We start from the raw sequence: 23331 nt of genomic DNA, 5'->3' as shown, positions 1-23331 counted from the left end.
TCCCACTTTTATGCCATTCGATGCCATGACATGTTTGTTGAGTGATTTTAGGTCCTGGCGGTAAGTTTGGCAAGGCAAAAGTGGAAGGAAGCATGTACAAAGGGAGAAAACATGAAGAAAACAAAGGAGAAGCACACATTGGAGTGTGCGTGCACACAACCACCTGTGCGTATGCACAAAAGCCACAAAACCATGTGTGCGTATGCACAACCACCTGTGCGTATGCATAAGAGGAAAATCAGCATGTGTGCGGATCCACACACCTGTGTGTCTGCACACGTCCCAGCGCGTGACTCATTTATTGTAAATCGCTGGGGCGATTTTTGGGCCTTCAGGGCCCAATTTTGGACTTTCTGAAGTTGATTGAGTGCTATATGAAGGAAGGCCTTACTCCATGTGAAGGGGGAGAGAAATTAGGGTTAGTTTAGCATTATATAGGTTGTTTTCTAGAGAGAGAAGCTCCCTACTCTCTCTAGAATTAGGGTTCTTTAGTTTAATTTCTTGTAATTTCTACTTTTAATTCTTGTTTCTATTTACTTTTCCTTGTCATTTATTGTTATTGCTTCTTTTCTTTTCTTCATTTCTCTTGTTATTTCCTTTATTTTGTCATTTTTATGTTTATGAACAATTTTGTTAACTTTAATTTTAATTAATGCAATTTATGTTTTCATGTCCTTTATTGCCTTCTTTAGTTGTTGTTATGATTTTCCTGCTTTGGTAGCTTTAGAATTTATTTTAATGCATTTTAATATTATTTTATTTTCATACATACCAAGTGTTTGATAAAATGCTTGGCTTAGTTTTTACTTAGTTTTTCCTCACTCTTGGCTTGGAATTGTTGACCTTGGTGATCCTTGAGTCATTGATGTCCATTCTTGCTTGATACATTAGAGTAGTTAGTTGATTTGGTCTCCCTTGACTCTATGTGACCCCTTAGTGTTGACATAGGACTTAAGGATTGAAATCAACTATGTCTATTTGACTTATCTTCGATGTAAGGTTGACTAAGTAGGATTAACTCTTCATAATCATCATATGTTTGTGGTCAATGACTAGGATAGGTAGCCTTAGCTCTCAATTACTTGCCAAGAGGTTTTTTGCATTTGAAGTTTTATTGCTTTGACTTTTACTTGCTTTCATTTACTTTCTTGCATGTTAAGTTACTTTCTTGCCATTTCTTTTCCTTGCATTTAATTGCTTTAACTTTTATTGCTTTGATGTTTAAATTCTTGCATGTTTAATTTTCACACTCTTGGTTGAGAAATTGGATGTTTGGGTGGAATTGAGTTGTGGATGTCCATTCCGCATTGTGTGAGAATGGTTAATTGGTTTGGTTTCCATTGACGCTGTCTTTCACTATGTAATTGGTGAGTTGACTAGGACTTATGGATTGAGATCAATTACACCTTTGGCTAATTCTCAAGGAGGATTGACTAGTTAGGATTGCTTCCACACAATTGCCATGTTTGTGGTCCACAGCTAGGATAGGAAACCTAGATTACCCACTTCTTGATAAGAGTCCTTTAATTGCTTTCTTTTCAATTTTTTGCATGCTTGTTTCAATTCCTTGCTATTTACATTGCTTGCTCTCTTACTTTCATTCCCAATCCCCCGTGCTCTATCTCATAGCCAATGACATGACACTTAATTACAACTCCTAGGGAAGACGACCCGAGGTTGAATTACTCTCGATCTCGGTTATTATAATTTGAATTTAAAATATTTTATTTGGGAATTAATTGTTAGTTTGGACTATACTTTCAACGATAGAATTTTATATTTTGAAATTCTAGATCAACGAAAAATTTTCATTATCAAACGCCCAGCTACTCCTATTGTGGCATTCAACGCCAGGAGTTGTCCCAAAAAACGTATAGTCTTTGCTCCATTACTGGCATTCAACGCCTCCAACTGCCCCTCTTTGGGCGTTGAACGCCCAACTTCTCCCTTGCTGGCATTTATCGCCACCTTCTCCTCTTCAGTTTCAGCCTCAACTTCTACAGTGATGACCTTGCACTTTTCTCTTGGGTTTACTTCAGTGTTACTAGGAAGAGTGTTAGGAGGGGTCTCAGGGATTCTCTTACTCAGCTGACCAATCTGTACCTCCAAATTGCTGATGTAGGATCTTGTTTCAGTGATGAAACTATGAGTGGTCTTAGAGAGATTGGAGACTATAGTGGCTAGGTCAGAGAGGCTACGCTTAGGAGTCTCCTTCCACTGCTGAGAAGATGTGAATGGTTTATTAAGAAACCTATTCTGGTTTCTTTTACCTTGATTGTTATTGAAGCCTTGCTGAGGCTTCTATTGATCCCTCCAAGAAAGGTTGGGATGATTCCTCCATGTTGGATTGTAGGTGTTGCCATAGGGCTCATTATTGGGATTTCCTGAGAAGTTTTCCAAATAGTTAACCTCATCCATCATGGGTTAATTTGGATCATATGCATCTCTTTCATAGGAGGCTTTTTGAGTGTTGTCAGCTGCAGCTTGTGATCTAGTCAGATGCTGAGAGATCATGTTGACCTGTTGGGTCAGGATCTTGTTCTGAGCCAACATGGCATTCAGAGTGTCAATCTCCAGGACTCCTCTCTTCTGAGCTACCCCAATGTTCATAGGGTTTCTCTCGAAAGTGTACATAAATTAGTTGTTAGTAACCATGTCAATGAGTTCCTGTGCCTCTTCAGGCATTTTCCTCAAGTGGAGTGAACCACCAGCAGAGTGGTCCAACGCCATCTTGGACATCTCAGAAAGACCATCATAGAAGATATCTAACATGGTCTAGTCTGAAATCATGTTAGGAGGGCACTTTCTGATTAATTGCTTGTACCTCTCCCAGGCTTCATAGAGGGATTCACCCTCTTTCTGCCTGAAGGTCTGAACTTTCACCCTGAGCTTGCTCAGCTTCTGAGGTGGAAAGAACTTGGTCGAGAATGCATTGACTACCTTTTTCTAAGAGTCTAGGCTTTTCTTAGGCTAAGAATCCAGCCACAACCTAGCCCTATCCCTTATACCAAAAGGGAAAAACATAAGCTTGTAAATCTCAGGATCCACTCCATTAGTCTTGACAGTATCACAGATTTGCAAGAAATTAGAGATGAATCTGTTGGGATCATCCTGTGGAAGTCCATGAAACTAGCAGTTCTGTTGAACTAAAGTGACCAGTTGAGGCTTCAGCTCAAAGTTATTTGCACCAATGGCGGGTATAGAGATGCTCCTTCCATAGAAGTCAGAAATGGATGCAGTAAAGTCACCTAGAACCTTCTTTGGGTCTCCTCCACCATTAGGATTGGCTGCCATGTCTGTAATTTCAGCTTCTTGTTCGAAAAGCTCTGTGAGGTTTCCTCCGGAGTGTTGTGCTCTTACTTGTTCTAAACGCCTCCTTAAAGTCCTCTCAGGTTCAGGGTCAGGATCAAAGAGAGTTTCTTTATCTCTATTCCTGCTCATAAACAAGAAGGAAGAATGCAAGAAGAAAAGAAGAAAAGGATTCTCTATGTCAGAGTATAGAGGTCCTTTGAGAGAGTTAAAAAGGGAGAAAAGAAAAGAAGGATATCTTTTTAAATTAAAAATGTCTTCGGAAAAAAATAAATAGAAAAAGAAAAAGAAGATTTTCAAAAAAGGTAAGAGATAAAGATGTTAGAAATTTTTGAAAATAGAAGAGAGGGAAAGAAGTAAGAATTTTCAAAAAAGGAGATAGAGAAAGAAGTAGAAAGTTTTGAAAAAGAAGAAAGAGAAAGGAAATAGAAAGAGAATAAAATAATACAAGTAACTAACTAATAAACAAGAATTGAAAATAAAAGATTTGATTTTGAATTTTTAATTTCAAGAGAAAGTAAAGATTTGGAATTTAAAAGTTTTAAATTTAAAAAGAATATAAGATAAGAAGGACTTAAAGTAAAAAGATATGATAAAGATTTGAAAAAGATTTGCAAAGATAAGATTTGAAATTTGATTTTTGAAAAAGATTTGATTTTAAAAATTAAATTTTAAATTTTAAATTTTGAATTTGAATTTTTAAAATTTGAATTTAAAGTAAGATAAGATAGGATTTTTGAATTTTAAATTAAGATAAAAGAAAAGATTTGAAAAAGATATGAAAAGATAAGAATTAAAATTCAAAGTTTAAATTTTACTAACAAGAAAATACCAAACTTAAAATTTTTAAATCAAGATAAGATAAGATGGTTAAGATTTTCAAAAATTTAAAGAAACATCGAGGAAAAGATTTTTTTATTTTCAAAATTTTAGGAAAAAAAGAAAAACAACTAAGGGACACCAAACTTAAAATTTTAAAATCAAAAGACACTAATTTTCGAAAATTAAAGGAAAAACAAATAAGAGACACCAAATTTAAAATTTTAGAATCAAATAAAGAAAAACACCAAGAACAATTCAAATACAAGAAAGAACACCAAGAAAATTTTTGAAAAGTTAAAGGAAAGAAAAACACAAAAATGGACACCAAACTTAAAAACTGACACAAGACTCAAAGAAAGAAAAAGATTACTAAAGAAAAGAAAGGTTTTTGAAAATTTTTTGAAAAAGAAACAAGAAACAGGTAAGACTCAAAATAAGAAAATAAAAAAAAATAAATGGTTAAAAATAGATAAAGGTTTTGAAAATATTTTTGAAGAAGAAAAACATAAGACACAAACAAAAGAGTAACTAAACCTTAAAAAGTACCTAATCAAAGCAACAAGATAGTCCGGTAGTTTATCAATCTCAGAAAAATTCCCGGCAACGGCGCCAAAAACTTGGTGCGGGAAATTGAACTCTGCACAACTTAACCGGCAAGTGCACCAGGTCGTCCAAGTAATACCTCAGGTGAGTGAGGGTCGATCCCACGGAGATTGTCGGATTCTGCAAGCAATGGTTATCTTGTAAATCTTAGTCAGGCGATTAGAAAAGATGGTTGTTTGTTTAAAAGCATAAACAAAATAATAAAGAACAAGATACCAGATTAGTGTAAAAGCAATGATGGATAATTAGTTAAGGCTTCGGAGATGTGTATTCTTTCCGGATTAACTTTTTTTACTATCTGCTTCAACAACGAATAATTCATTCAATGGAAGCCGTAATTGACTAACTCATGTTGCATCCTCATCAAGTTAGTCTCTTCTGAACCATAACAGTCCACCATATCCGAGCAACTCATGTAGCATCCTCATCAAGTTAACTCATGGCTTCTAACCATAGTCGAAGGTGAAGACCTGAGTAATCCACTCCCCTTCGCGATCTTACTTAAAACGCCACAGACAAGGTCGAATCTTCCAGATCAGGGAACGCTACTTCTCATACTCTAGCCTTGACACCACAGAAACCTCAATAACCAACGGTCAACAGGATTATATGTCACATATCCAAAGTTGCCCAGGCACGCTCTTGGAATCCACAGTGCATTCTCTAGCTTGTGATTCAATGTTATCCAGGCAGGACTCACATGAAACTCATATAGATCAAGGATGATTGTCACGGTTCATCCTCAATTCATGAGGTGAAGAACGAAAATGCACAAGAGAATGGAATCACACGCATATTGAAATAGAACAGTAAGATTATTAAACAATAAGAATCAGCAGAGCTCCTAACCCTAACTTAGGAGGTTTAGTTGCTCATGCTTTTACAGAAAATAGTGTAATGTTCGAATTGGGGGGGGGGGGGAGATCCTCCTAAACATGGGTGATCTCCTCCTTAAATACTAATCTAATGACTAAAAATTACAGAAATAAGATAAACTAGGTATATAGTGCGAAAATCCATGTTCTGAGCCCACTTGGTGAGTGTTTCGGATGAGCTTGGGGTGACTCCACGAGTTGGTACACCCTTTGGGGCATTGGACACCCACTTTGCCTCCCTTTTGGGCTTTAGACGCCAGCTACTCCCTTTTGGGCGTCCAACGCCAAGAATGGGGTTGGTATCTGGCGTTGAATGCTAGTTTGGACCTTTGATTCCAGAGATAAGTATGGACCATTATATATTGCTGGAAAACCCTGAATTTAGCTTTCCAATGCGGTTGAAAGCACACCATTTGGGCTTCTGTAGCTCCAGAAATGCTCCTTCGAGTGCATGGAGGTCAGAATCTGACAGCATCTTCAGTCCCTTTTCTATCTCTAAATCAGACTTTTTCAAAACTCCTCAATTTCAGTCAGAATTTACTTGAAATTATCATAAAACACAACAACTCAAAGTAGAATCCAAAAATGTGAATTTTGCACTAAAACTTATGAAAACATAATAAAACTTGAACAATACATAACTAAAATGATATAAAAATGATGCCAAAAAGCGTATAAAATATCCTCTCATCAGCACTACAACAGAATTTGGCCCAGAGGCACAATCAGAGAGTCCATTTCCGATCTTTCCAAATTGGCGACTTGGTATTAAGGAAAATCGAGCAAGCCAAAAAACCACCATGTCATGGAAAGCTCGCCGCCACATGGGAAGGCCCTTTCCGAGTACTTGAAGTCATCGGCAAAGGAGCTTATCTGCTCGAAACAATAGATGGCACAAAAATACCCAACTCTTGGAATGTTTCCTCTCTCAAAAAATATTATAGCTGAAAGACAGGTGATGAGCAGATATTTTATACGCTTTTTGACATCATTTTCATATAGTTTTAGTAGTTTTTATTTAGTTTTCAATAAGTTTTTATAGGTTTTAGTGTTAAGATCACATTTTTGGAGTCTACTATGAGTTTTTGTGGTTTTGGGTAATTTTAGGTATTTTTTGGCTGAAATTGAGGAGCTGGAGTAGAAGTCTGATTCAGAGACAGAGAAAGCACTGCAAATGCTGTCCAGATCTGACCTGCCTACATTTGGAAGGGCTTTTTTGGAGCTATAGAAGTCAAAATGGAGAGCTCTCAACGGCTATGGAAAGCTGACTTCCAGGGCTTTTCAGAAATATATAATAGTTCATACATTTCTTTGGATTAAAAGCCCCAAAACTGGCATCCAACGCCTGCTTCCTGCCCCTTTCCAGGTGTCCAGGGCCCAAAGAGCAGAGCCCAGCGTCAAAAGGCCCAGTGAGGACCCCCTAGCTGGCATTCCACGACCAAGGAGCCTCATAGCACATGGATCTCATTAAAGCTCAGCCCAAACACTTACCAAGTGGGCCTCAGAAGTGGATTTTAGCACTAAATAGACTATTTTACCCTTACTAGTCATCTGTTTAGTATTTAAGGGATTCTATTCATGTAATTCGTACAGACTTAGACACTTTTACCACCATTCAGTTCTATTTTCATTTTTCCTCTATATTTTTACTTCAATATGAGTTTCTAAACCTCCTAGGTTTAGGGCAGGAGCCCTGCTGAGTCCTATGAATTAATAAAAGTACTATTTCTTCTTCTTCGATCCGTGTTTGATCTATCTCTAAGATGTATATTCCGATCTTCATTGTGATGAACATGACGATATGACAAATTGGCTCTGTCATCACATTAAGATGAACGTGCTTGACAAACACCCGAGTCTACTTGGGTTCGTGTGAATACTTGGCTGGAAAGCACGAACCAACAGCTATGTTTATACGTCTCTCAGACGGTTAATCCACAATTTCGTTGGGGACTTCTCGAGACACCAGTTCAGCCGATCTCCGGGGAGATTAGGGTCTCCATGGTATAGGCTAGAATCCATAGAAGCAGCGTTCTCTGATCTGGAAGATTCGACCTTGTCGGTGGTGCTTTGAGTAGGATCGCCAAGAAAATGATTTGCTAAGAGTTTCACCCTCCGTTAGATTGAATGACCACGGGCAATGGCGTTCAACCTGTAGTAGAGGAGATCAAGGACCATTGGCGTGGCTTTGATCACTTACAGCCTGCTATAGAAGAAGATCATTCACAAGCAAAGAGGATAATAGTACCAGAGTTACTTCAGAAAGACAAAGCAACTCCGATTCTCAACTCTATTCCTATCCCTGAAAACACTTGCTTTACACATCTAGCATTTATGACATATAATCATTCAAGGTTCACATAATATTCCAACTCCTTCTGATTCCACCTGATAAGACCTGCAAGACAACCATTGCTTGCTTCAAGCCACAATCCTCATGGGATCGACCCTGACTCGCTCAGGTATTACTTGGACGACCCAGTGCACTTGCTGGTACTGCTACTGTTGTACGAAATAGTGTGGGTGTTGCGTACACGCGCACCAAGTTTTTTGCACCGTTGCCAGGGATTGTTGAGTTTGGACAAACTGCCGGATTGTCTTGCTCTCTAGATCAGGTAATTTTCTTTTATTTTTATTTTGTTTTGTTGAGTCTTTTATTTTTACTTTCTTCTTCTTAATTTTTGAAAATTTCAAAACTTTTTTTTCAAAAATATTTTTCTTTTCTTTGTTTAATTTTTGTTCTTGGTTTGAGTCTTTGAGTCTTTTATTATTATTTTCTTCTTCTATAATTTTCAAAAATTTAAAAACCTTTTTAAAAAATATTGTTATTTTTGTAGTTCAATTGGTTAGAGCGTTGTGTTCATGTTCTTGGTAATTTGTGTTCCTTTGACTCTTTCTTTCTAAAAATTTTTCAAAAATAAATTTTTTTCTTTGTTTAATCTTGTGTCAAGTCTTTAATTTTGGTGTTTTCTTGTTTATTTTCTTGCAATTTTCGAAAATCTTGTTTTAGTGTTCTAAAAATTTTAAGTTTGGTGTCCTTTTTATGTTCTTGAGTTCTTTGAGTCTTAAAATTTTGTTCTTCGTGTTCTTGTAAGTCTTCAAAGTGTTCTTGAGTCTTGTATGTGTTTTGATCTTAAAATTTTTAAGTTTCGTGTTCCCTTGTGTTTCCCTCTAAATTTTCGACAATTTGGGTGGACTAGATCTAAAAATTTTAAGTCTTGTGTCTTCTTTGTGTTTTTCTCTTTCATCATAAAATTCAAAAATAAAAAATATCTTTTCTAACTTAATTTTAACTAATCTTTTGAAAATATTCAATAAAAATTTCAGATTTCAACTTTAAAATTTTATCTTTTCATATCTTAGTTGTCAAGTTTTCAAAAATCAAAATTTTTAAAATTAAAAATCATATTTTTTTCAAAAATCTCATCTTTTTCAAAATCTTATGATATCTTTTTCAAAATTCAAAAATCTCATCTTATCTTTTTCAAATTTCAAATTTTTAAAAATTAAATCTTTTTCAAAATCAATTTTCTAATCTTATCTTTTTGTTTCTTATCTTATCTTTTCTAACTTCTAATTTTTAAATCATATCTTTTTCAAAATCAAATTTTAAAATCTTATTTTTTTTTAATTTCAAACTTTAATTTCAAAATATTTTCTTATCTTACTTCTTATCTTATTTTTAAAATTTAAATCTTTTCTTTTTTTATCTTTTATTTTCATTTTTTATTTTTATCTTTTCTTAATTAATATCTTATCTTCTCTCTCTTATTTTTCAAAACTACCTAACCAACTTTTCCCTCCCTTTTTTTTTCGAAAATCATATCCCCTTTTTCTCTCTCTTATTTTTCAAAACCTCCTAACTAACTCTTCTATTCTTAATTTTCGAAAATCACTTCCCCTCTTCTCTCTCTTCTTTTTCAAAGCCTCCTAACTAACTCCCTCTTTCCTTAATTTTCGAAAATATCTCTCCTCTTCTCTCTATTCTTTTTGAAAACCACACTAACTAACTCTCTTATCTCTTAAATTTTCGAAAATTTCTCTTTTCTGTCTTCTATTTTTCAAAATTTACATTTAAAATTAAATTCTTTTTAAATTTTTTACTTAATTTTTGAAAAATTAATTAATTAATTAAATAAAAAAATATTTTTTAACTCTTATTTACTTTTTCTATTTAGACATCTTCTCTTCTCACATCTCTATTATTCAAAACTCTCCTATCCCTATTTCTTCACATCTCACTTGGAGCTTCTGGTCAATTGGCACAGAAAACTTTCTTGTAACTTCCTTTCTTATTTACTCTTATCTACTATATGCAAGGTATTTTTTCTTTACCTATTTTATTTATTTTTATTTTTATTTTCTTTCTTCTTTCTCTACTTCTGACTTTAAGGAGGAGCTTCTTGTCTATTGGCATAGTCTTTCTTCTTTTCTTTTCTTCTTGTTTATGACCAGGAACAGGAAAAAAAGCCCATTTTGACTCCTGATCCTGAACCTAAGAAGACTCTAAGGAGGCGTTTACAACAAGCTAAAGCACAACACTCCGGAAGAGACATTTCAGAAAGTTTTGAATAAGAAATAGAGGGCATGGCCGAATCACAAGAGGAGCCTAGAAAGGTCCTTGGTGACTTCACCACACCTATCTCTGACTTTTATGGCAGAAGCATTGTTGTACCTGCCACTGGAGCTAACAATTTTGAGCTTAAGCTTCAGTTAGTCTCTCTTCTGCAGCAGAACTGTAAATTTCATGGACTTCCAATGGAAGATCCATATCAGTTCTTGGCAGAATTCTTATAGATCTGTGACACTATAAAGACTAATGGAGTTAATCCAAAAGTCTACAAGCTTATGCTTTTTCCCTTTGCTTTAAGAGACACAGCTAAGTTCTGGTTGGATGCCCAACCCAGAGAGAGTCTTGACTCTTGGGAAAAGCAAGTTAATGCTTTTCTGGCTAAGTTCTTTCCTCCTCAAAGGATGAGCAAGATTAGAGTGGAAGTTTAAACCTTCAGACAAAGAGAAGGTGAATGCCTCTATGAAGCTTGAAAAAGATACAAGCAACTGATCAAGAGATGTCCTCCTGACATGCTCTCAGAATGGTTCCTCAAAGGCGTGTTCTATGATAGCTTGTCTGAGATATCCAAGATTTCCTTGGATAGCTCTGCAGGTGGATCTCTCTACTTGAAGAAAATGCCTACAGAAGCAAGAGAGCTCATTGAGATGGTTGCAAACAACCAATTCATGTACACCTCTGAGAGGAATCCTGTAAACCATGGAACCTCTCAGAAGAAAGGAGTTCATGAAGTTGAGACTTTGAATGCCATCCTAGCTCAGAATAAGATATTGACCCAACAGGTCAACATGATCTCTCAACATCTCACTGCGATGCAAACTGCACCTGGCAGTAATCAGAAAGCTTCTCTTGAAGATGAAGCTTATGATCCTGATCAACCCACCAAGGGAGAGGTGAATTACATGGGAGAAGCCTATGGAAACACCTACAACCCTTCATGGAGGAATCATCCTAACCTCTCATGGAAGGATCAACAGAAACTTTAGCAAGGTTTCAATCAAGGTGGTAGAAAACATAATAGGTTTAATAATAGACCACCATTCCCATCTTCTCAAAGGAATATGGAGACCTCTAAGCAGAGTCTTTCTGACTTAGCCACTCTAGTCTCCAGCCTCACTAAGACCACCCACAATTTTATTAATGAAACAAGGTCCTCCATTAGAAACTTGGAGGTACAAGTTGGTCAATAGAGTAAGAGGATCCCTGAGATCCCTCCTAACACTCTTCCTAGCAATACTGAGGTTAATCCTAGAAAAGAGTGCAAGGCCATAACCGTGGAGGCAGAGGCCGAATTGGAGGAGATTGGGAAAGAATTGAACGCCAATGAAGAAGCCTTCACTGGGCATTCAACGCCCACCAACCTAGGGAAGCTAGCGTTGAACACCAGCAAGGACATCCCTGTTGGGCGTTCAACGCCTAGAATGCTAGAGGGACTGGTGTTTAACACCCAATAAGCTGATAGAGTTAGCGTTGAACACCAGTCAAAGCACACCCTTTGAGTGCCTGAATCCCACTCAAGAACCCTTTAGCCCAAAACCAAAGGAAACCATAAAGACTATAGAGGTTCCTTTGAATGCACTTCTGCAGTGCATAAGTTCTGATGACTACTGATGAGAGAATTAGCATTGGTTTAGAATTTCATAAAAATAGAATTGGCATTGCAAGCATAGTCTAGACCAACAATTAACTCTTAATCAAAGTTTAAATCAAAGAGTTATCACAATTCAAATCAAATAACTAAGAGTATTTAAACTCTCGGGTCGTTCTCCCTAGGAAATGCAATTAAGTGTCCTATTATTGGCTATGAGGGATTTTGGGGGTTGATTATAAGAGGCAAGAAATTAAAGTGAAAGGAAGTAAATAGACATGCAAAAAATTAAAGCTCAAAGTAAGTAAATCAAAAATGTAATTCAAGTGGCAAAAAGTAGGAACTCTTAGCAAGGATTGGGAGTTAAGGATTCTGACGTTAGGATTTTTGCCAGTAAAGAATTTCATAAAAACAGTCGCGTTGTAGATATAGTCTCTAAACCGACAGAAATCCCTTCGTACAAACGTTTTGGTTGTCACAAGTAACAAACCCCTTTAAAATTGATAACCGAGTATTTAAACCTTGGGTCGTCTTCTCAAGGAATTACAGGGAAGTATGTTCTTATTATTGGTTATGAAGATTGTAAATTGGGGTTCTGGAGTTTGGGCAATGCTCATAGGTATATTTTCGAGCAATAAAAATAAATAAATAACTGTAAAATAAACTCTTGGCAAGGTATGAGAACCAGAAGTCCTATCCTGGTTATCCTTATCAATTGTGATGAGAATTGGATTTTTCTCCCACTTTGTTAACCTATAACTATGAAGGTAAGTTAAGTGGATGAATTAATTCTGATTCCTCAAGTCCTAGTCTTTCCTTAGGAAAAGTTAGAGTTAGTGAAACTCAAATTAATTCTTGAAGAATTCCAATTTTCAATCAACAATGAGTTTGATAACTCAAGAGTCTCCAATTATTTAACCAAAGCCAAAAGGGAAGAAAGTCTACTTGAATGAAAATAACTTGGATAAACACAGAGCATTAATAAATTAAAGAGAGTAATCATAAGTCTGAAATACCTCAAATTATATTAAATAAAATATTCAAATCATAACATGGAAAAGTTCATAAATTAAATTGGAAAAACAAATAAAAATAAAGAACCTGGGATTGAGAGTCACTCCTAAAACTAAGAGAAGTCCTAAATCCTAATCCTAAGAGAGAGGAGAGAACCTCTCTCTCTAAAAACTACATCTACTCCTAAAATTGTGAATATGAGAGCCTCCTTATGAATGGATGCATTCCTCCACTTTATAGCCTCTAATCTGTGTTTTCTGGGCCGCAAACTAAGTCAAAAGCAGCCCAGAAATCGCCCCCTGCGTATTCTGGTACGTTCAGGTCGCGGACAGGTGACGCGGAGGCGTCGTCCACGTGGCCGCGCGGATTAAAGTTCGCAGATGCGACGTGTCCGCGTAGATCACGCGTTCGCGTTGCCTAGCATCAGGGAAACTATTGCATATTATATATCAAATCGAAGTCCCGGACGTTAGCTTTCCAATGCAACTGGAACCGCGTCGTTTGGACCTCTGTAGCTAAAGTTATAGCCGTTTGAGTGCGAAGAGGTCAGGCTGGACAGCTTAGCAGTTTCTCCAACTTCTTGTATTCCTTCCACTTTTGCATGCTTCCTTTCCATCCTCTGAGCCATTCCTGCCCTGTAATCTCTGAAAACACTTAACACACATATCAAGACATCTAATGGTAATAAGAGAGGATTAATAATAAGCAAATATAAGATCAAAGAAGCATGTTTTCAATCATAGCACAAAACCAGGAAGGAAAATGTAAAACATGCAAATAGTATGAATAAGTGGGTAAAGAGTTAATAAAATCCACTCAATTGAGCACAAGATAAACTATAGAATAGTGGTTTATCAACCTCCCCACACTTAAACATTAGCATGTCCTCATGCTAAGCTCAAGGGAAGCTATAAAGATGAAGAGGAATGGTAGAATGTATGAAATGCAACCTATGAATGAAACTACATGCAAAATGTTTCTACCTACTTGGTCAAAAGTAAATAAGATCTTCAAGACAAACATAAATCAGATTTCACTAATTCAAATCGTACAATAAAAAGCAAGTAATTTTGTAAGAAGATAGCTCATGAAAGCAGAAAACATAGAATCAAGCATTGAACCCTCACTGGAAGTGTATATCACTCTAATCTCTCAAGTGTATAGGGTAATTCACTCTAGTCTTCTCTAATCATGCTTTCTAAAACTTTGTTCTTCATCTAACTAATCAACAAATATTTAATGTACCAATGCAAACATCATGAGGTCTTTTCAAGGTTGTAATGGGGCTGAGGTAAAGGTAAGGATATATGTATGGCCAAGTGAGCTATAATATGAATCTTTAATTAACCTAAGCTCTCACCTAATATACATATACTCTATATACTTTTAAATTCATGCCTAGCTACCCATAATTCCCACTTTTGTATAATCCCCATACGCATGTACCAAATTTTAATTTTTATCACATGTGCATTGATCTTTTATTAAACTTAATATTGGGGTAATTTTGTCCCCTTATTTATTTATATTTTATATATATATATATATATTTTTTTTCTTTTTTTCTCTTTTTTCTTTTTTTTGTATCCCCTTATTTAATTACTTAATATATTTTTCTTCAATGCACATGGTAATTTAATTATTTTGATTTCACATGAGCATGCTTCCCAAATTTCCAATACTCAAATAAATTAGAAACATGATACATTCCCTTATTAACCCATGTTCCCACAGTTTCCCCACACTTAATTGTTACACAATCCCTATCTTAAGCTAACCAAAGATTCAATTGGGATATTTAATTGTTTTTCTGCTCAAGGCTAGTGATGTGGTAAAATACAGAATAAATGGGGAATAAAAGGCTCAAGGTGGCTGACAATGGTGATTTAAAGGGTAGGCTTATTTGGGATAAGTGAGCTAAAATCAAAAAATGGCCTCAATCATATGCAAGCATGTAAATACACTAAATATTGGACATATAGAATGGAACAAAGCTAAGATTGCAATTATAGAGAAGAAAACACACAAGAATAAAAATTTATGGTTAAATAATGTAACCATATAAATAAGCTCAAAATCTCATAGGTTGTGTGTTCTTTGGCTCAAAAACCATGTTCCAATTACAACTTCAAACAAGTTTTAACATAAAAGTTTTCAATTTAAATTAGTGAAATTTTTCAAAAATAGGGTCTTTAGAAGAAATTTATTATTTTTCAACTTATTTTTCAACCAAGTAGTATTTAAATGCAAACAATCAACTACACATGCAATCTATTATGTAATGCAACAATGAACTAATGAAGAAAATAAGACATTGGTGTTGAGAAGAGAATAACTAACCCATAGAGATCGGTATCGACCTCCCCACACTTAAATATTTCACCGTCCTCGGTGCATGCTGAGATTTGCATGTGGACGGGTTGTTTCAACTGTTGCTTTTCTCTAAGGATTGTGCAGATGGACTTGTCTGTCTCCCCATATAAAACGTCTTCCGCTTCCCTTCCGGGTAGCCATCCTGAAAGAAAAAAGGGAAGAAGAGTAACCCAGAAATAGAGATAAGAAAATAAAAGAAGTATGGGTGGGTTAATGCCAAATGATAAGGGTCTCATTTACATGAAAGCTTCAACATGTAAGTGAGAAAACAATAGAGGCCATGGCATGCCAGTGGTACAAAATGTATAACAATGGGGGGAGAGAGTGGGTAATAAAAGATAATGTAAGTTCATGTCAATGCAAAAGGAATATTAGTAATATAAAAATTAGCATTGATTTAAATAATATTACCCAATCAGAATAAAACAAGTCATGAAGCACCCAAAATAATTCAAGAGAAAATGCAACAGTTAAATAAGAAAATTTTAACACCAAAGGAAAAATAATTAATTTTAAAAAAGAAAATAAAAATATGCACTAAATTAAAATGCAATGAATGAAATATTTAAATAAATTAAGTAAAATAAAATAAAAGATAAGAAGAATGAGAAGGGAAAGAAGGGAAGAAGAAGTAAGTAAGAAAGGAGGGAGGAAAAATTAGGATTGGGGAAGAAAAGATAAGATATTTGGCAAATTAGGATAAGCTGTGCGGCGCAAGCGACGCGAACGCGTGGGACACGCGATCGCGCGACTTGCGCTTAAACTGATTGACGCGGTCGCGTCGGTCACGCGGTCGCGTGACCTGTTTTATGCTACTGGCGCGAGGGCAGCCTCGCTCTCGCACATCTCTCTATTCAAAAATCATTAATTGCTAAATATTGGGTGACGCGATCGCATGGGGCATGCGATCGCGTGAGTGGGCAATTATTGGGGTACGACGCGGACGCGTGGGGCACGCGTTCGCGTGAGAGGGACTGCGTGTCCAACGCCAGTCCAGCACCACTCTAGCACAACTTTCGGCTGTGCACCATTATTACGTCGAAAATCAGGGCACGCGGCCGCGTGGGTCACGCGGTCGCGTGGGAGGCCATTATTCCCATGTGACGTGGATGCGTCGGCGATGCGGTCGCGTGGGTCGATTTGTGCCACTGGCACGCCTCCAGCCATGCTCCAGTGTGACTCTCTGCTCGTTTTTATTTTCCCCCCTCCTTGCGACGCGGACGCGTCGCTGATGCGGTCGCGTCACGTGGCGTTTTTTTTTTTTGATAATCTGAAAAAAAAATGCAGAATGCAGTGTTAATATGAATGTGATGCAAAACTCCAGGTTCAATATAAAACTTGAAAACAAACAAAACTAAATAAAAATGAAAAAGGAACGATCATACCATGGTGGGTTGTCTCCCACCTAGCACTTTTAGTTAAAGTCCTTAAGTTGGACATTTGATGAGCTTCCTGTTATGGTGGCTTTTGCTTGTACTGATCTAGAAATCTCCACCAATGTTTGCATCTCCAGTAGCCTCCGGGGTCCCAAACTAAGCAGGTAAAGCCCTTAAGAAGCTTCAAACAGATTCTTAGGTTCCCGGGGTAACAAGTGTCAGAGCAGATTCCAGGATCCCAAATCTTGCTTTTACACCCATCTCTATTGGGATCTGTATTTTTCCAACTGGATGATAAGTAATTTGAATTCTCACTGCAGCTACCAAACAGCTTCCTAGACCCATTCAGTTGAGCTTTACACCAACCTTTGCGTTTAACTTAAAGCTTCCAACCATGATGAACCTTGCAGGACAATTCTTATCACTGGCCATCTTCCTCTTACTCTTAATGTTACAAAGAGCTCTAAGTTGACCATCCGTCTCCAGTAGCCCATATTCAAGTGGAATAGGAAAGCTAAGGGATATGAATTTTACCCACTTGAATGTTATGAAGGATGATGGCAACTTAGGGGGAGGTATTTTTAATAAAATTGCAAGCTCCACTCTCTTGTGCTCTTCTCTGATAATTACCACCTCTTTGCAAGCTTCTTCAATTTCAACCTCTTCCTCTTGGTAGCTTTCTTCCAATTCAATCTCCTCTTCATTGCTTTCCAAGGGCATGGGAGGTTGTGCTTCTTCTTCTTGAATCTCCATCTCTTGATCAACCTCTTCCAAGTCTTCAACTGTGATATGCCTTGGAGGTTGTACACCCTCCTCAGCATCAATTTCAAACATCTTGGAAGGAGGCTCTATGTTTTGACTTTCCCAAGGAGGTTCAGCATCTCCTAAGTCTTCAACCAATTCTTCTTCTTCAATAATTCCGGCTTCCTCTACTTGTTCCAGTACAAAGTCATGCTCCGTACTGTTCACTGGAGTTTCTAGTATCTCTTTCATACTACGTTCTTCATTAGATTGTCCACATGAAGCCATGGGGGTTCCTTGAGTGTCCGAACGTCGGGAAGCTAATTGACTCATTATTACTTGCCCCAATTGATGAATGGTTGCCTGACATCGATCCACTGTTTCCTTGAGACGATCCTTTGTCTCTTGATGCACTCGGCTTTCATAAATAGGATCATAGTGCTCTTGGATTGATGGATATGGAGATGGTGAATATTGAAGCGGTGGTTCTTGTGAGTAATTGGGTTGGAATTGGGGTGGTTCTATATATGGTTCATATGGCTCATAAGGTGGTTGGTATGGTGGTTGAGGGTTGGGGTTATATGGAGGTGAATGGCGGAAAGGGGCTTGTGAGTGTGGTGGTCCAAAGTTATGTTGAGGAAAGGGTTCATAGGCATATGGTGGTGGTTGTTGATAGTCCATTGGAGGTGGTTGTTGCCATTAGGGTTGATCAAATCCTTGTGGCTCCTCCCATCTTTGATTGTTCCAACCTTGATGCCTGTTCTCATTGTAATTTCTTCTTCCGGCAACATTATTGTAACCAGACTCATAGCCAAAGGGGTGAGAGTTCATAGTAGTAAATAAAAATTAAAAATGAAAATAAAAATAAATTTAAATTAAAAGGTTATTTAAATTTTGAAATTGAAAATTAAATTTTTGAAATTTTGAATTTTAAATTTTTGAAATTTGAATTTTTGAAAATTTTTAAATTTGAATTTTGAAATTTGATTTTTGAAAAATAAAAATTTTAAAATAAAAACCAATAACCTCTTAACTTAAGAAAAAGCAAAAAATAAAAACAAAAACAAATAAATAAGCAAAAATAAAATATTTACAATAACCAATAATAAGGCACACGTTTGCAATTCCCCGGCAACGGCGCCATTTTGACGTTAGGATTTTTGCCAGTAAAGAATTTCATAAAAATAGTCGCGTTGTAGATATAGTCTCTAAACCGACAGAAATTCCTTCGTACAAACGTTTTGGTTGTCACAAGTAACAAACCCCTTTAAAATTGATAACCAAGTATTTAAACCTCGGGTCGTCTTCTCAAGAAATTGCAGGGAAGTATGTTCTTATTATTGGTTATGAAGATTGTAAATTGGGGTTCTGGAGTTTGGGCAATGCGCACAGGTATATTTTCGAGCAATAAAAATAAATAAATAACTGTAAAATAAACTCTTGGCAAGGTATGAGAACCGGAAGTCCTATCCTGGTTATCCTTATCAATTGTGATGAGAATTGGATTTTTCTCCCACTTGTTAACCTCTAACTATGAAGGTAAGTTAAGTGGATGAATTAATTCTGATTCCTCAAGTCCTAGTCTTTCCTTAGGAAAAGTTAGAGTTAGTGGAACTCGAATTAATTCTTGAAGAATTCTAATTTTCAATCAACAATGAGTTTGATAACTCAAGAGTCTCCAATTATTTAACCAAATCCAAAAGGGAAGAAAGTCTACTTGAATGAAAATAACTTGGATAAACACAGAGCATTAATAAATTAAAGAGAGCAATCATAAGTTTGAAATACCTCAAATTATATTAAATAAAATATTCAAATCATAACATGCAAAAGTTCATAAATTAAATTGGAAAAACAAATAAAAATAAAGAACCTGGGATTGAGAGTCACTCCTAAAACTAAGAGAAGTCCTAAATCCTAATCCTAAGAGAGAGGAGAGAACCTCTCTCTCTAAAAACTACATCTACTCTTAAAATTGTGAATATGAGAGCCTCCTAATGAATGGATGCATTCCTCCACTTTATAGCCTCTAATCTGTGTTTTCTGGGCCGCAAACTGGGTCAAAAGCAGCCCAGAAATCGCCCCCTGCGTATTCTGGTACGTTCAGGTCGCGGACAGGTGACGCGGAGGCGTCGTCCACGTGGCGGATTGAAGTTCGCAGATGCGACGCGTCCGCGTGGATCACGCGTTCGCGTCACCTAGCATCAAGGCAACTATGGCATATTATATATCAAATCGAAGCGCCGGACGTTAGCTTTCCAACGCAACTGGAACCGCATCGTTTGGACCTCTGTAGCTAACGTTATAGCCATTTGAGTGCGAAGAGGTCAGGCTGGACAGCTTAGCAGTTTCTCCAACATCTTGTATTCCTTCCACTTTTGCATGCTTCCTTTCCATCCTCTGAGCCATTCCTGTCCTGTAATCTCTGAAAACACTTAACACACATATCAAGGCATCTAATGGTAATAAGAGAGGATTAATAATAAGCAAATATAAGATCAAAGAAGCATGTTTTCAATCATAGCACAAAACCAGGAAGGAAAATGTAAAACATGCAAATAGTATGAATAAGTGGGTAAAGAGTTGATAAAATCCACTCAATTGAGCACAAGATAAACCATTGAATAGTGGTTTATCAGATTCCTATCATAATCATAGACCACAAACATGATAATTGCTAAAAATTAATCCCAATTAGTCTATCCTAACATCGAGAATAAGTCAAAAGGGCATAGTTGATCTCAATCCACAAGTCCTAATCAACTCACTAATTAACTTAGTGAAAGACTAGCATTAGTGGAAACCAAACCATCTAACAATTCTAATCACAATAACAAATGGACATCTATGACTCAAGGTCACCTAATTATCCAATTCCAAGCCAAGAGTGTGAAAAACTAGGCAAAAGCTAAAAGAGACATTTTATCAAACATCTAACATGCATAAAAGGAAAGTATCATAAATTGCAATAAAAAAAAATTCTATAACTACCAATTGCATGAAAATGAAAATAACAACTCAAATAAGCATTAAAGAAACATAAAACATCAAAATTGCATTAAATAAAATTAAAAGTGACAAGTGTGTTCAAAGAAGAAAAATGGCATGAAAGGAAAATTAACAAAGGAACCTAAGAGATTAAAGGCAATAAAAAATAAAAATGTAAATGAAACTACAATAAAACAAGAATTAAAGAGAGAAATTAAAGAGAAAATAAAGCTAAAAACCCTAATTCTAGAGAGAAGGGGAGCTTCTCTCTCTAGAAAAACTCAACAAAAACATGTAAAAACCTAAACCTAAGTGCTCCCCCCTTCATCCCTCTTCAATTTGGCTTAAAATAGCTTCAAAAATGAGTTGGATTTGGTTTTGGGGCCCATAAATCGCTCCCAGCGGTTTGCAATTAATGAGCTCACGTGCCAGGACGTGTGCGGACGCATAGATGTGTGCGTCCGCACACTTGCTATTTCTAACTTGTGCGTACGCACAAGTTGTGTATGTACGCACACTTAGACTTATGTCCACTATAGTAAATTGCATATTATTTTGAAGCCTCGGACGTTAGCTTTCCAATGCCGCTGGAACCGCCTCATTTGGACCTCTGTAGCTCAAGTTATGACCAATTTAGTACCGAGAGGTCAGGATGGACAACTTTCGAAATCCTTCATTTCTTGAATTCTTCCACTTTGTATGCTTTCCTTCCACTTTCTCAAGCCATTCTTGCCTTCAAAACCTTAAATCACTCAAGCAAACATATCAAAATATCGAATGGGAGAAAAGTGAATTAAAATTTGCAATTTAAGCATGAAAAGCATATTTTTCACAATTAAGCACAACTAGGAAAGAATTCATAAAAGCATGCTATTTCAATGGATAAGTGCAAGAAAAGTCAATGAAATCCACCCAAATAGAGCAAATAAATACCATAAAATGTGGATTCATCACATCCCCACACTTAAACAATAGCATGTCCTCATGCTATACCAAAGGAAGATAAGAAGGGGAATCAACAATTATTCAATGTAACTAACTATATGCAATCTACCTATATGTATGTAACTATACCATCTAGCTATATATATGTATTTAATTAGTCTAATTAAATTCAATTTCCAAGAAAGTATCTATACATAATCAAGGGCTAAAGCAATTATAAGCAAATCCTATTCACAATTGAATTGAGTCATATAAAAGAATTTAACCAAACTTGCAAGATAAGCAATGATCATGGGTGGAAATATGGAATTGAGTGATTGAACCCTCACCGGATATGTGTATGCACTCTAGTCACTCAAGTGTCTAGGGTGAGCTTGCATTTGAATCTTTGATTAGCCTAAATTATCACCTAACACACACACAACCTATAAACTTCTAATATCAAACTTAGCTACCCATAATCTCACTTTTACATATACACACACTCATGCATCAAATGCAATTTCATAAGCATTGAATTTTATTGAATTTCACATTGGGGTAATTTTGTCCCCTTTTCATTATTTCTCTTTTTTTTTCTTTTTTTTTTTAGTTTTTTTGTTTCTTTTTCTTTTTTTTCTTTTCTTCTTTTTTTTTTCAAGAACATAATATATATATATATATATATATATATATATATATATATATATATATATATATTAACACATCAATGCATATAGTTTCTATAATATTACATGAGTATGTGATGGGATATTTTCTTGGAAGAAACGAATTTCTCCAAAACACCCAAAACTAACCGGCAAGTGCACCGGGTCGCATCAAGTAATAATAACTCACAGGAGTGAGGTCGATCCCACACGGATTGAAGGATTGAGCAATTTTAGTTTAGTGGTTGATTTAGTCAAGCGAATCAAGATTTGGTTGAGAGATTTGTGATTTGCAGAATTTAAATTGCATAGAAAGTAAAGGGAATGGGTAATTGGCATGAAATTAAAGAGAACAGGGATTAAAGTGCCGAATCTTAAAGAACAAGAAATTAAATGGCAGAAACTTAGAACGTAAGAAATGTAAATTGCAAAATCTTAAAGTGCAAGAAATGTAAATGGCTTGAATGGTAAAGGGAATGGGGAGTTGGATTTGCAGAAATTAAACAAGGAAATGTAAAATTGCAACAAACAGAGAAGTAAAGAAGAACTTGAATCGAACCGGATCTTAAAACAAAAATGTAAATGAGCATGAAAACAGTAAACAGGGAATGGGAAATGGAAATTCCAGATCTCAGGACCCAAGAGACTAGAATGCCAAGTCTAGATCTCAATGCCTTCCTAGATCCAATCAAGAACAATTGCAAAGAAAATGTAAATTGCAAAGAAAGTAGATGAAAAGCAATTAACCGAAACTGAATTCAATTATGCAGTAAAATTAAACAGAGATATCTTAGGATGAGATTGAAACAGAATTCCTTCAATTCTCCAACCCAAGATCCAAGACAATTGTAATTGAAATTAAAAGCAAGAAAACTAAGAGGAAGGGAATTCAATTCTCCTTCCCCGAGACTTAGAAATTAAAATTCACTCAACACCAAAAGCTCTCCGAAAACTCTCTATGAAAACTAAAAGGGAAAGCTCCCTCAAAACTTAAATCCTATGCTATTTATACACTTTCTTCAAATGGTCTTCAAGCCTTCAATTGGGCCTTTGCTCTTGATGGAATTGGGTTGATAGAGGCCTTGGTTGATTGCTCTTGGAGTTTGGAAAAGAACCGAATTGAACCGGGTTGGAATCATGAAAGCTTGAGTAAAAGTTGGAGTAAAAGTTAGGAGTCTAACTTTTGCTCCAACTTTTCACATCAGCACCCTTGTTTTGCTGATACCAACGTTGGGGCAAAAGTTAGGGGTCTAACTTTTGCTCCAACGTTGGCCTCCCCTTGGTTATTCATGGCGCCAACGTTAGCCAAAAAGTTAGGGGGCTAACGTTGGCGCAAACTTTTGCTAGTCCAGGGAGTGTTTTTCATGTGCCAACGTTAGCCAAAAAGTTAGGGGGCTAACGTTGGCGCAAACTTTTTGTGCATCCAGGGAGTGTTTTTCATGCCAAAAGTTAGCCAAAAAGTTAGGGGTCTAACTTTTGC

At 36.3% G+C, this 23331-nt stretch overlaps 1 non-coding gene across 1 annotated transcript; it reads left to right on the top strand.

Annotated features, from left to right (window-relative positions):
- The first annotated feature begins 2783 nt into the window (after nt 1-2783).
- LOC112753704 (small nucleolar RNA R71) lies at nt 2784-2892 on the top strand. Its single transcript, XR_003178076.1, has one exon. It is a non-coding gene; the product is annotated as a small nucleolar RNA R71 (small nucleolar RNA).
- The last annotated feature ends 20439 nt before the right edge of the window (nt 2893-23331 follow it).

This window comes from Arachis hypogaea, chromosome 15 (assembly GCF_003086295.3).
Source record: "Arachis hypogaea cultivar Tifrunner chromosome 15, arahy.Tifrunner.gnm2.J5K5, whole genome shotgun sequence".
In the NCBI taxonomy this organism is placed as follows: domain Eukaryota; kingdom Viridiplantae; phylum Streptophyta; class Magnoliopsida; order Fabales; family Fabaceae; genus Arachis; species Arachis hypogaea.
Note: the sequence above shows the minus strand (reverse complement) of the source record. Positions and strands in the feature narration are given on the sequence as shown.